Here is a 13701-nt window from a genome sequence, read left to right on the forward strand (position 1 = left end):
GTAATAATGAGTTAATGACAGCTTACAGCTGCCACTAAACCTTAGATTAGTAATGGGGAGGGTGTATGAGGCCACCACATTACTATTCTGTAATTCAAAAGAAATAAAAACACCAAAAAATCCTTTATTTGAAATAAAAAAAAAACACACTCTTTCACTCAGTTGATTTGCGATCAAAGATGGAGGTTCCCACAGTACCCCACATGTCACTGCAGGAAAACTGACCTTAGGTGAGCTCATTAAACTCTTTGTGTGCAAGTCTCTCCTGTGGTCTTGAGATTACAAGGAAAAAACCTGCTGACAGATTGCCTTTAAGCCGTATATTTAAACTATTTGTACTTATGAAAGCAGGGACCAAGCCAGACTTCACTTGATACCTAGATAACTTGGAGCTAAAAGCCTCATTATGAAGTCATTCCTGCTGAAAGGCTAGAGTGTATACAGATTAAGAAAAGCATAATTTAGGAAAACACAATGTAAATTCTAGTAGTTTTTCCATAATCTTCTCCTCTACATTGATCAGGTTTTGTCTCACAATTACAATGGAGAATTCTATAAAGAAATGTCCTTTATGTGTCCTAGGAGATTAGTAAATTGACTCTTGCCCTCCTTACAGTTCTAGAAGGCCGCGCTCACATCAGCGGTATTTTGCCGCAAAACCGGGTCACAAATGCGTTTCAGTTCAAATCATTTCCACGGAATCGCGGCAAGATGCGGTCACATGCGGTTGCGTGCATCATACACAACCACATGTGCCCGCATCTTGCCGTGATTCCATTGGAAATTAATTGAACCGAAACGCATTTGTGACGGATCCGGTTTTGAGGCAAAATATTGCTGATGTGAGCGCGGTCTAATCTATTTGGCTTCAGTAGGTGGCTCCTTCGTCTGCCTCAGATTACACATCAGTGCCAAATACGAGCTAAACACTGCACTCTGCTGCTTTTGGTGGTCTCAGAATTATTAGAGTGGATGTGCACATGATCAAGCGGCTTCTGGTGGTCCCAGAATGAATGGAGTGGATGTGCACATGATCACCCAGTGCTCCATTCAAACAGCAACCCTGGTTCTCAGGAGAAATGGGGGTCCTAATGGTTAGACCCCCAGCAATTTGGTAGCTATCACCCATCTCATGGACAGAGAATAACTGCAAAACTTGGTACAACCCCTTTACCAGTAGATGTAGGTCTTGGGTATGAGCTAACTCAGGTGTATGAATATTTCGGAGTCAAACAGGTGGCAAGTTCTTCAAGTTTGCATTTATAATTTTGGTACAATCTGAAGAGTTAGATATTAGAAATAAAAACTAAGCCATGTGATTGCTTATTATTTAATTACAGTTACACTTTTCTTTTAAAAAAAAGTACTTTTATAATTTTATCATACAACACCAGATCAGTGTATGGAAAGCAAAGATAACATGGTGGCTTGGTGGTTATCACTGTTGCTTTACAGAACTGGGGTCCTTAATGCAAATCCCACCAAGGACAACATCGGCCAGGAGTTTGTATGTTCTCCCAGTCTTGGCGTGGGTTTTCTACAGGTACTCCATTTTCCTCCCACAATCCAAAGACATACAATGAAGACAGTGAAAAGGCAAGCGATAATTTATATATCCATGTTTAAAAATAAGTAAAAGTCTAAAGTGCAATAAATTGTCCTAAATAACTAAACTATGTGATCATGTTATAAGCAAAGTGCTTTTTAAAAGCAGAGAAGAGCAGAACACCCTCCTGCTTTATATATTTCCTGAAACTAGAGGAAAAGAAAACAAGGAGGGAGAGCTTTATCATACTTTCCAGAGAAGAAAAGGGAGGGGTTTTGGCTGGATGACCAAAAAAAAAAAAAACCTTGCAAACATTTTTTTTTTCTCTCCCCTGACATTCTTATAGTAGTGCTCACATTCTACAGAAATCCCAAGCTTTCTGCAATAGAGGTGAGTGCATGTGATACTTTTCTTGCTTTCTTTGTTGTGAAATCATTTGTGCCATTCTCAGGATGCCATCTACTAAATCATAAAACATAGGACTGACGGAGTATGACTCTCCTATGTCTTTACGACTGACCAACACAAACACTTTTGACTTGTATATCTTGTTTTGATTTCACTAATCCTTACAACGGATACAATGACTATATGATGAATGTAACTACAAAAGTATGCATGAGATAGGAGAAGGGAAGAAACCAAAATGTCAGTTAAACTTTTCACCGTCTGTAGCACAAGCTGGTTCTAATTCACGTGTTACGTGTGATGAACTCTGCAGTCTTCTTCACTGGAGTAACTTTCGGGACGCTCTGCTGCACTTGATTTGTTGATTTAATTCTGTCTAAACTAACAAGTGGATCATTGTATTCAGGTGGACAAAATCTGCAATAAATCAAAGCCAAAGCTGGGGAACCCCCCCCCCCCCAAAAAAAAAAACAACTAAAGTCCTAGGGAAATCTTCGGGTCTGTCTGATAAAGTCAATTCACAAGGCAAAATGTGTTTAAATTCATTATGGACTTCTAAATTTAAAGCTAAAAGTACATATTACTTTTGGATGGTCCTTATAGATGTTGTCCACTTCTTTTACACTGATAACCTATCCTTATGATAGGTTATCAATGTCTGATTGGATGGAATCAGACACCCTGCACCTCCACCGATCAGCTGGTCCCGATGCTGGCGTCCAGAAAGGCTCAGCTCCGGAGCTGCCCAGTCTTCTGATAGCGGTTCCAGCCGAGTACTGCATATATGCCTCCTATTGATTTGAGTGGGAGGCGGATGTGCAGTACCAGGCTGCGGCCACTGCACATCTATATTCGCCACTGATGTGAAATCTGAGGCAGAAGGAGCCACCTGCTGCAGCCAATTGGAGGGGAATGTGCAGCACCCGGTCGCGTCCGCTATCAGAAGATGGGGCAGCTACGAGACTGATCATTTTAGTCTGCCTGCTTCCGCCACCAACACCCAAAACAGCTGATCGGTGTGGTAGACCCTGGCTAAATCAGACATCAAGTAGAAGCCATCAATGTAAAAGTAGTGGACAACCTCTTTAAATATATGCTGGTTCATTACAAAAAGAGAACCATTTTAAAATTCCTAAATATTAATGGAAAAAAAGTCATATTTTCTGCCAGAATGCAACATGGGCAATTCAATTGTTCATTTGTTGTTGAAAGAAGAAAACTCCCATAAAAAATTATAGCATTTGTGATTTACACTAAAGAAACCAAGATACTAGGGCAAAAGCAAATGTTGGACAAAGGGCAAATATACCCCGTACTTCTTACTGGATGATTACGCTTCCGGTTTCATCCATATTTGAGAAGCATGAAAGTCCTTCTGAAAAGTCTCATACGTGTGCCCTCGCAACATCAAACTTTATGCATATGTATGTACCACCAAAGGCTAGGAAAACACAGACATGTGCCCTACTGGCACTGCCAACTGAGGGTCCACCGAGCTGTGAAACACAGAATTTACATGTTACTCTACCTTCATTATCATTATAGTTAGCATTAAATTGATGTATTGAGGTATTGATGAATTCCATTTTAGAATTGCTTTAATACAATTCTTATAGCAGAGGAGTTCATGAAATTACAGTTTTCGTCTTTACACCTGTCCAGAGCGGAAGATACATAACCCAATGCCATAAATTATGATACATTGTATTTTGAAAAACACTTGTGAAATTTGTCGTCATTTTAAGTAAGCTGAGCAGAAGTATTCAATGTCAAGGAGCAGCTGCAAAAACGAATATTATATGAAGGGTGAATAAAAACAGCAAACCTGTGAGCTCAATGTAATCTTACACCGTAAATCCATTTTAAAGGTCTCATTTTGAATAAGCGATTCAGATTCAGTTAAGATTGCAAAAATTAGAAAGGGGAGCTGGAGTGTATAGTGGTAGGAAACCTATTTATAACAAGTTCTCCCTTTATAATGAGATGCTGGATAAATTACCGTAAGCTTACTTAGTTAACGCCATAGAAATTTGTTTAATGATATATAAAAATATATGAGGCCCATGCACATGAGCTATTCTTTACAAGGCTTGCACAAAGCATCACTGGACATTCATTCTATATATGGAAGAAATGCCGTTTTGACATCTGTATAGAAAAGGGTTTTTTTTTTGTTTTTTTAGAGTTAAAGGGAATCTGTCAGCAGGTTTTTGCTCTCTCATCTGACAGCAGTATGATGTAAGCAAAGAGATCCTGATTCCAACAATGTATCCCTTCGATTACTGAGTGCAGCTGTTATGACACAATTAGAATTTTTAGATTTAGCCATGTAGCAGAGTTGAGAGGGCTGTCCCCATACACAGCAGGCTATGTATAGAGATTGTACATTGACAGTGCGGTGTCAGAGGAGTGGTGTGCTGGATTGCTGTGCATGTGACATTGTAGTAAGAGCAATAAGTCTTGCCGTTTAAACAAACATAGGAAATAAACAGATCAGACTGTGATAAGACAGGCATCCCTGAATTCTATGTGTTAACCCTTGCAGCATGATGTTTTCAGCTTACATAGCAAAAACTTGCTGACAGATTGCCTTTAAGGTAGTCTACTATGCAGTGCCTTACACAAAGAGGTTAAAATGGCAGACACTCTGTACCAAAATAAAAAAAACAAAACAAACCAAAAAAAAACCCCAACACACTAGATGCTTATCCACACAGGGAACTCATGAGGAATCTGTGCTCCCTATGGCTGCCTTGTCTGATTGTTAGATTACTTCTGATTGTGAAAGGCAAAAATTCTCATCCTAGGTGAAGTATTCCAGAAGATTTTTTGAGAGATAAGCAGAGACTGTATGTATACATAGAAAAATTGTTTAACCCCTTTACGACCGCCGATACGCCTTTTAACGGCGGCATATTCGGGTACTTTTTCCGATCCGCCGCTTTTTAACGGCGGTCGGAAAAAAGGGTCTAGCGCCCCCCAGAGTCGGAAAATTTCCGGGGTCTCAGCTGCCGGGGGTAGCTGAGACCCTGGAGATTACGGTTCAGGCCGGTTTTTTCATTTAAAGGTACGGTGATCGCCGTTATTAACCGAATAACGGCAAGCATGTACCTGCAAAATGAAATGCCGGTTTTTAATGCATTTTAATGGTTTCTCTCACATTTGACGTGATCTAACAGTCAAATGTGGGAGAACGGTCCTTGTCCGGTCCCTCTCGGTCCCCCCCCGGTACCTGGGTCTCGTTACCGAGTTCCCACGGCATTCCCCCGGCCCCCCTCCTTCTCGTGTCCGTGTAAAATGGCGGGCGCATGCGCAGTTCGACCGCCAAAGTCTGCCTCCTTCCACCTAGCAACGTCAGGAATTTATTTCATTGGTTCCTGACATTTGAACACTGTGTTAGACCCTATCACAGTGATCAAATACCCCAAATATTTTGGAAATGACAGCATTTGGGTCTGCCTCCCTCTTCTCTCCCTTGTAGTTGATCTGGGAGAGAAGAGAGAGAGAGACTACATTTGCTGCCGTTTCTGTCAGAAAAAAAAACACCAATTTTTATTATAAATCAGTCATCCTCATCCCCAATATCCTCACCCAAAATATCCCCCCCCAAATATCCTCATCACCTCCGTCAGAATCCCCCCTTAGTTAGAATTTTTATTTTAGATTTTTTTTTTCTTATATCAGGGTTAGATCAGGGTTAGCATCAGGGTTAGGATCAGGGTTAGGATCAGGGTTAGGATCAGGGTTAGGGTTAAAAAAATTTAAAAAAAAAATAAATTTGTAGTATTTTTTTTTCTTTTTTTTGCTAGGCAGTGAAAAATACTGTAATGGCGCAGAGAACATTTACCGCCGAGCAGGCATACATGCTTCTTGCCTCCGGCAGTTCAGGCTCGGATACAGAGTCTGCCTCTGAAATCGAGCGATTTTCGGATGGTGACGACTCGGCTTCCTCCTCGGGATCCGACAGCCCGATGGTAGCGGAGTCGGTCGTCACTGCTGAAACGTCAGAGGCAGGTCCAAGTAGTGCCCTTCCCCGGCCACTATGGTATCCTGACCCGTCCTTCTCCCCTCAAATTCCTCCGTTTGTAGCAACCCCCGGTATAAATGTAAATGTCACAAATTTTACCCCATTAGATTTTTTCCAAATTTATGTTACCCCAGAAGTCCTCAAATTATTTGTCCACCAAACCAATTTATATGCCCGTCAATATATATCCCAACATCCTACCTCCATCCATTCCCGCTCCTGGATCCCCACAAATGTCCCCGAACTTAAAAAATTTTTGGGCATAACTTTTAACATGGGGTTAGTGAAAAAATCTACACTCCGCTCGTACTGGGCAACAAAAACAGTGCACAGCACCCCTGTGTTTGCAGCCATCATGACCCGATCCCGATATGAGACCCTTTTGCGATTCCTGCACTTTAACGATAATTCCCAAGCCCTCCAAAGAAATGACCCAAACTATGACCGACTTTATAAATTGAGACCCCTAATATCCCTTCTAAAAACTACCTTCCTAAATTCGTATACCCCTGACAAAAATGTTTCTATAGACGAGTCCCTTATGAGCTATAAGGGCCGTCTGTCTTTCCGCCAATTTATCCCCTCCAAGCGTGCCAAATATGGTATAAAATTATACAAAATGTGCGAAAGCACAACCGGTTACACGTGTGCCTTTCTCATTTACGAAGGGAGGGACCGCCAAATCAACCCCCCAAACTGCCCCCAGACAATTGGCATCCCTGGCAAAATTGTTTGGGAGCTAATGACCCCCTTCCTTGAGAAAGGCTATCACGTGTATACCGATAATTACTATACCAGTGTCCCCCTTTCTAAATCCCTCCACGCTGCAAACACAGGGGCCTGTGGAACAATCAGAAAAAACAGAGTTGGTCTACCCCCACAGTTGGTGTCTAAACGTGTGGAGAAGGGTGCGTCCTCCTCAATGGCAAGTGACCATCTTCTTGCCATAAAATGGAGAGACCGCAAGGATGTTTTCATGCTCACCACATTGCATGCGGACACCACTTTGACGGTCAGGGACAGGGGCGCCACCAGTGACAAACAGAAGCCGCTCTGTGTCGCAGACTACAATAAGTTCATGGGAGGTGTAGATTTGTCTGACCAGGTGCTTCAGCCTTATCTAGTGAAGTGAAAAACCAAAACCTGGTATAAAAAGGTAGCAATCTATCTCCTACAGGTTGCTACCTATAATAGCTTCATCCTCTATAGAAAATCTCAAGGACCGCTCTCTTTCCTCCAATACCAGGAGAAAATTATTGAGAGCCTCCTCTTTGACTCGGAGGCACAGGAGGAAGCCTTCGAGTCAGAGGATGTCCGGAGACTTTCCGAGCGTCATTTCATTCGCCCCATCCCTTCCACTCCCACCCAAAGGTATCCCCAAAAAAGATGCCGTGTTTGTAGAAAGCACGGCACAAGGAGCGATTCCCGGTACTTCTGCCCCATGTGCCCCTCCCAACCAGGCCTTTGCATCTCCCCCTGTTTTGAAACCTACCACACATCCCTCAATTATTAATTGGCATAAATAAATTACACCAAACTGTGTGGTAGCAGCTTTTTTTAATTTTGAAAATACTTTACTTTTATATTTCTGTTCAGTAATTTTTTTTTCTTGGACTAGTAAAAGAGAAAATTTTCAGCAGTAAAACACATTTTACCCCATTTCACAATTAATTCCAGGACTTTATCATCACATACCAAACAATTATTCAGACGAAACCCAGTCCACATGCCCACGTCTTTAGACTCCAGAGTGTGGACCCCACTAACGTTCTTGAAAAGTCTCATCATTTGACAACTTTCCAGGACTTCATTACTCAAACATTTTTTTTACCAATTATTTTAGTTTGACTCATATTACCACTAGGTCTTACTACACAAAACTTTTCTTTGCATTTATCTTGGTATTATGGGCATGATCATTTTATTGGAGGATCCCCTAACAATGATGCTGTGCCATATTCAAACACTATGGGCTTTACTGCAGGGTTCTTGCCGAACCACCTGCATCGAACAATACTTTCAGAATTCTGTAACGAATTGGTCGTTTTGTGCACATAGCGGTTCCTACCTTGGCGGGCAGGAGCCTGTTATGATGTACCATGTCGCTTGGCACATTTGTCCCTCATATAGGGATTGATGGAGCTAAGAAGACATTGTACGACCAGTTATTTGGAAGATAAAGCTGTCCTTCCGGCCCTGCTGGTGTTCTGTCATCTTTGGCACACTCAGGTTTGCCACATAGTGGCTGCCAACTCCTCCACATTTGAACATTTTGCCCTTCCGTCCAATAAAGTTTATTCTTCCTTCTACAACTGTTTTGTTAGCAAGACCAAGTCCAGTAAATGTGTTTTTAGGGGCATGCCGCCCTTTGTGAGTAATAATTCCTGGAAGGATTTTCTTGTTTGGTAGCACAATGTCTCTGTAAGCTTTGAATAGGTTCTGGGATTCCATCAGTTTTACCCTGAAGACCAAATGGTGCACCATCTATAATAGGCATCAGCTGCATAAAAAATGGTGTCAAACTACTCCCTACCTCTGTAAACAAATACATTACAGGGTATAACTTACAAAGACATTTATGGAGTTTTTCTGTTCTTGAAACCCAAAAGCTCTGCAAATTTGAGAATATATTCCAAATTCAGCCAAATTTGCTTTCAAAAATTCAAATATTGCTCCTTTCGTTCCAAGCTCTACCATGTGCCCGTACAGAGGTTTCTCGCCACATGTGGGGTATCGGCGCGCTCATAAGAAAGTGGGTAACAAAGTGTGAGCTCCAATTTTTGGAGCTACCTCTTGAAAAAGTGAGAAAATTGATGCTAAAGCAACATTTTTGCTAAAAAAATGAAAATTTTCAATATGACAACCTAATGTTATCAAATTCTGTGAAGTACCTGTCAGTCCAAAATGCTCACTATACCCCTAGATAGAAGCCTTAAGGGGTCTAGTTTCCAAAATGGAGTCACTTGAGGGGGGTTTCTGCTGTTTAGGTACCTTAGGGGACCTGTAAATGTAACATGGTGCCCGCAATCTGTTTCTGCCAAATTTGCTTTCAAAAATTCAAATATTGCTCCTTTCGTTCCAAGCTCTACCATTTGCCAGTACAGAGGTTTCTCGCCACATGTGGGGTATCGGCGCGCTCATAAGAAAGTGGGTAACAAAGTGTGAGCTCCAAGTTTTGGAGCTACCTCTTGAAAAAGTGAGAAAATTGATGCTAAAGCAACATTTTTGGGTAAAATGTTATTTTTTTTTTTTTTCATTCCACATTACTTTAGTTCATGTGAGGCACCTGAAGGGTTAATAAACTTCTTTGATATGGTTTTGAGTACCTTGAGGGGTGCAGATTTTAGAATGGGGTCACTTTTGGGTATTTTCTGTCACCTAGGACTCTCAAAGTCACTTCAAATGTGATGTGGTCCCTAAAAAAATGGTTTTGTAAATTTTCTTGAAAAAATGGGAAATTGCTGATGAACTTTGACCCCTTATAACTTCCTAACCCCAAAAAATTTTGTTTCAAAAATTGTGATGATGTAAAGTAGACATGTGGGAAATGTTGTTTATTAACTATTTTGTGTGACATAACTCTCTGGTTTATGGGCATAAAAATTAAAAGTTTGAAAATTGCAAAATTTTAATTTTTTTTGTCAAATTTCATATTTTTTCACAAAAAAAAAATAAAAATATCATCCTAAATTTACCTCTAACATGAAGCCCAATATGTCACGAAAAAACAATCTCAGAATCACCGGGATCCATTGAAGCATTCCAGAGTTATAGCCTTATAAATGGACACTGGTCAAAATTGCAAAAAATGGCCTGGTCATTAAGTACAAAACTGGCTTCGTCCTAAAGGGGTTAAAATAACTGAGAGTCCTCAGTGGTTGATACCTTTTAATGGCTAACTGAAAAGATGGTAATAATTGCAAGCTTTCGAGACTACTCAGGTCTCTTCATCAGGCATGGTATAACACAAAATCTGAAGAGTCACATATTTATACACAACAGGACATAGAATAGTGCAGTAAAAAAAAAAACAAAAAAAAAAAAAACAAGAAACAAGTTATATAAAACAGAACTCTCTCTATAGCAGGGGGGCAAACTGTTGTGGCCATAAATTTTGCTGCAGCTCAGTGTGAAAGTTTTATTGTCCTCTGATCAGGGTCTGGTCCAGGCTGTGACACGCTCCGATGGTCAGAGGAGCACATCTCTTAACTGATGTAAAAAGACATAAATCCATGAGACACATTCATTCCTACTCTGAATGTGTCAAAGGTCATCATAAGTTTGTACTCCCATAGTCTCCTATCTCTCTGGGACTTGAAGTTTCCTTTGAATACCAGCAATTTCATGTCCATGATGCTGTGGTCTGAGTTACAAAAATGTTTGGCCACAGGTAGATCCATCCTTTTTTCTTTAATTGTGTGGCGGTGAGAATTCATCCTTGTCCTGAGCTGTTGTCCGGTCTCCCCTACATACAGACCCCCAGTTGGACATTTGGTACATATAATTAAGTACACCACATTGGTTGTGGTGCAGCTGAAGGTACCTGGGATCTTGTAGTCCTGATGTGATCTGGGAATCTTTATCTCGTCCGTTGTCAATATTAATGGACAGGTCTTACATTTTTTCTGGTTGCAGGGAAATGTTCCTGTTGTTGTATACATAGATTCACTATGTAAGCATACAAATAGATTTGCATTGAAGGCTACAAATCACATTTATTCCATAATTACACAACTAAATTGTGATATTGTGGTTTTAAATGATCAGCAAATCGGTAGGTCACACACCGTATTTTAGAGAACTGCTACTCCACCAAATAGAAAAGATAAGGTCATATGCATAGTATGTAATAGGAAACAGCCATTTCCTATAACACGTCCTTAACCCATGGAAGATTTTACAATATCAGGGAGAAACATAACAGATGTTCAATACTTTACAGAATGGTGTTTTTGTATCCTGCACAGGGTAAACCTCTGTATGCAACATAATTATATATTATTTCATACATATATGTATATATTAATGACTACACAGGTGATAATCACATATATAGGCGGATCATCAAATAATAACTACAGTATAAGACAACAAGCAGAAAAGAAGCCATCAAAAGGAGGGATCATTTAAAATAAATATGTTATATACATACATAATTAAAAAGCTATATATCAAGATAAAAAGAAACACTGATGGTGAGAAAATAGAGTACTATTAAAAGTATACACAGAAAACACCAGAGGTGTGAGGAGGTAAGGGTATACAATAAGTAATAGTGTTGTGAAATTCACTAATATATGGATTAGTCCCTCTGTGTGTATATCATATAGGGTATTGTGAGACTGTGACCGGGGTTATCTATGACGGCCGGTATGTCTCGCCCCGGTTGTGCTCACTCCATGATAGAAAGTAAATCCACTCTAGGGTTAATGCTGTTTTCCTACAGGCTGAAGGAAGGGTTAAATGGAAACAGGAACGAGGGCAGGTGTGTCGGGTGTGAGGGAGTAAACAGAACTTCCTGAGTTCTCTGCTGGAGAGGCACATGTATATTGTTGTGGAATTTTGTTTGGACATTAAACCGTGTGCTGTGAACCTTAATGCCTGGATCCCGTGTCTTCTGCTGCGCAGCCGACCACGCTACCTCACATATGGTGGAGAATCGGCGGGCATGCCAGCCCGGTGAGGTGTAGCTTCCATTTCTGGTGAACCGGTAGCACATGTCCTGGATTCAAGCGGCTATACTACAGCCCAAACCCGGCAACGCCATGGAGGACATACTAAAGCAGCTGGCTCAGGCTACTGCACAGCAACAACAGATGAATACACACCTGATCCGGACGTTGGATCATCAGCAGCAACAGCACCAGCAATCCTTGAAATTGCAGGAACAGAGGCACCAAGAACAGATGGTCCTCCTGGCCAAGTCGATCCGTGCCGGACCGGCAGCAACAACCCTGGGACCGGGTGACGACGGCAGCGTCCGGAAAGCGGTGAGACAAGCGTTGCAAAAGATGACCCCGGGGGATGATGTGGAAGCGTTCCTGGCGGTGTTTGAGCTGGTGGCCGAGCGGGAAAAGCTGCCGACCTCCCAGTGGGCTGAGGTATTGTCGCCCTATCTGACGGGGGAACCCCAAAAAGCGTACCTGGACCTCTGTGCCGAGGACGCCATTGTGACCCTGAAAGCCGAAATACGGGCTCGGTTGGGGGTGAATACCTATGTACGGGCTCAGCGGGTAAATCAGTGGTTCTATGAGGAAGCCAAACCCGTACGCTCCCAGGCCTATGACTTGTTGCATCTTGTAAAAAAGTGGTTGCAGCCTGACACTCTGAGCCCGGCGCAAATGGTGGAAAGGGTAGTAGTGGATCGTTTTGTGCGCACTTTACCCGTCACCGTTCAACGGTGGGTAGGACAGGGTGACCCAAGTACCCTCGACCAATTAGTGTCCCTGGTAGAGCGGCATGTGGCTACGCAGGACTTGATACGGGACACTGAGACTTTGCGTACCGCCCGTCGGTCCGGCCCCTCCAAGCCTAGGGCCAAAGACCCACCGCTGACAACGGTACAGGAGTCCCCTACCGTCCCGTCTGAGGCCGCGCCCGCCATTCCTGAGGTCCGGAAGGTTCTGTACCCTAAACGACAACCCGTCAAGGGGGTTTCCGTCCCCATTAGATGTTGGCGGTGCCAGCGGGTGGGACATATGGAAGCCCAGTGTCCACTCACCACGGAGCCCATGGATTGTGGGGTTACCCGGCGGGGTTCAATGTATGCTCAGGTGGTGTGTACCGCTGACCTGGTCTCCCCAGAGACGGAGCCCCACTTGTGCCAAATACAGGTGAATGGATGTCCGGTTACAGGATTGTTGGATTCCGGAAGCTTAGTGACCCTTGTGCGATCAACCCTAAGGGCTAAAGTAAAGGCCACCGGACGTACCGTGGGGGTGGTTTGCATACATGGGGACCGCCGAGACTATCCCACGGGGATTGTCACTATCACAGCACCTTGCGGTCAGGTGCAACATGAGGTGGGACTTCTTAACACTCTTCCTTATGACGTGATCCTAGGAAGGGATCTGCCCTATTTTTGGACTTTATGGAGGGGACCCCCTAAGTCCCCTCAGATATTGATCAGTCCGGAACCTGAGCCCTACAATCCTGAATCCGGGACGCCTGCCGTAGGGGTCACCATGATAGGGACAGAGTGTGAACCCAATAGGTCACCCCTAGAGGTATTGGCAGGAGAGGCTGAGATGGTCGAGCCTATCCCGGAGTTGGAGGCGTCCCCGGATACGTTTGGGACAGCCCAACTCCAGGACCCTACATTAATACATGCCCGGAGTCGGTGTGACAGTAGTTGACGGGGTGGCACAGCTGCCCGGTGCCCAGGTAAGGTACCCCCATTTCGCTCTTAAGCAAGATTTACTCTACCGGGTAGATGAAATACGGGGCGTGGGGGTAGAACAGTTGGTGGTGCCCCAGTCGTATCGCCGGCGGGTCCTCGACTTGGCTCATAAACACCTGATGAGTGGCCACCTAGGGGTCAAGAAAACGCAGGAGCGAATATTGCAAAGGTTCTATTGGCCCGGGGTCTTTGGGGAGGTAAAACGGTTCTGCGAAACCTGCCCGGAGTGTCAGCTTACCGCACCCGTGACCCATTTTCGCAGTCCGTTGGTACCGTTACCCATTATAGAAGTCCCTTTTGAACGGATAGGGATGGATCTGG

At 43.0% G+C, this 13701-nt stretch overlaps 2 protein-coding genes across 2 annotated transcripts in view; one reads left to right on the plus strand and one right to left on the minus strand.

The window, feature by feature from the left end:
• The window catches only part of ACAD11 (acyl-CoA dehydrogenase family member 11), a 173227-nt gene that overhangs the window by 51322 nt on the left and 108204 nt on the right, over positions 1-13701 (minus strand). The window lies entirely within an intron of this gene.
• The window catches only part of ACKR4 (atypical chemokine receptor 4), a 28220-nt gene continuing 16399 nt past the window's right edge, over positions 1881-13701 (plus strand). The window contains exon 1 of the mRNA XM_075315192.1: positions 1881-1936. The gene's annotated coding sequence lies outside the window, so the exon portion shown is untranslated. The remainder of the gene's footprint in view (positions 1937-13701) is intronic.

Source organism: Anomaloglossus baeobatrachus, chromosome 6, assembly GCF_048569485.1.
Source record: "Anomaloglossus baeobatrachus isolate aAnoBae1 chromosome 6, aAnoBae1.hap1, whole genome shotgun sequence".
Classification (NCBI taxonomy): domain Eukaryota; kingdom Metazoa; phylum Chordata; class Amphibia; order Anura; family Aromobatidae; genus Anomaloglossus; species Anomaloglossus baeobatrachus.